We start from the raw sequence: 1,160 nt of genomic DNA, 5'->3' as shown, positions 1-1,160 counted from the left end.
GTAATCTAAGATTACGGTACTAGGGTAGCGGTCGGACCGCTAGTTTAATAGATTTGTGCTTCTATCCGGATTAGAAGCGAAACGAAGCGTAGAATTAATATAAAGCGTTATATAGTAGAGTATCGTTATAGAGGCTGTCCGGATTAGTAGCAAAAGGTAGTTTATTAACTAGTTAGGGCTAATCCTTCCGTTATTCCTCGAAAGGTGCCTTTCTAGGGATACGGGGAAATAGCTACCGGCCGCTAAAGCGCAGCTACCTACCGAATCCGCGGTTAGGCGATTCGGGTATATAGTATATTAGTATCGGCGAGGCACTATAGTAGGTAGCCGCCGACTAGTGCGGAATAGTATAAATCGAGTAAATATCGGTCGTAACGTAGCGAGTCGAATCGTCGTAGTCGGCGCTAGATCGGGGGGATCCTTAGCTAATCGTCTCGGTTCTCGTCGTAATTAGGACTAATAGCTCGGTTCTAGTAGAGGAGTTAATTAGTATAGAAGCTAATTAGGTCGTAATCTTAGCGAAGCTACTAAGTTGTTAGAATACGCTCTATAGAGCGGAGACGGACACGATTCTAGTATATAAAGATAATTAATTGTTCGTTAGTTACTAGCCTAGGAAACTATATATATTAATCGTCCTAATCTACGGTAGGATCGATAGTATCCGAAGCAGAATCGGCCGCACTACTATCTAAACTATAACACTTTCCGTATTATAGGTATTAAATACCGCGCGTAGCGGCGTATTATCCGCTAGAGTACGTTGTCCTTATTAAGCTTATAGCCTATCTTCTTCGTCTTAAAGCCCTTCTCTAAAGCGAAGGTTTCTATATATTTCTCAGGCCTCGGCGGCTATAATACTATTAAATATACGGTTTTCGGGGTTCTCGATAGTAGTAAACGAGCCTGCTTAGTATTCTTCTGTTTCCGACTTAGACTAGTTACTATATTCGTCGTTATTACTAAAGATATACGTAGGTTAAGAGGTAGTCTCGATTTCTAAGGAAGGAAGTTATTCTTACTAACTAACCCCGCTACCGCCGACTATAATACTACTACTACTACTACTACTACTACTAATACTAGTTACAATACTCTTAGCACTAGCGCCGCCCTATATAGAACTAGCCGCCTTACTAACCGTACGAAGCGTAAAGCGT

This window comes from Pseudocercospora fijiensis (genome assembly GCF_000340215.1).
Source record: "Pseudocercospora fijiensis CIRAD86 unplaced genomic scaffold MYCFIscaffold_5, whole genome shotgun sequence".
Lineage (NCBI taxonomy): Eukaryota > Fungi > Ascomycota > Dothideomycetes > Mycosphaerellales > Mycosphaerellaceae > Pseudocercospora > Pseudocercospora fijiensis.
The sequence above is the reverse complement of the archived record's forward strand: the minus strand, read 5'-3'. Positions refer to the sequence as shown.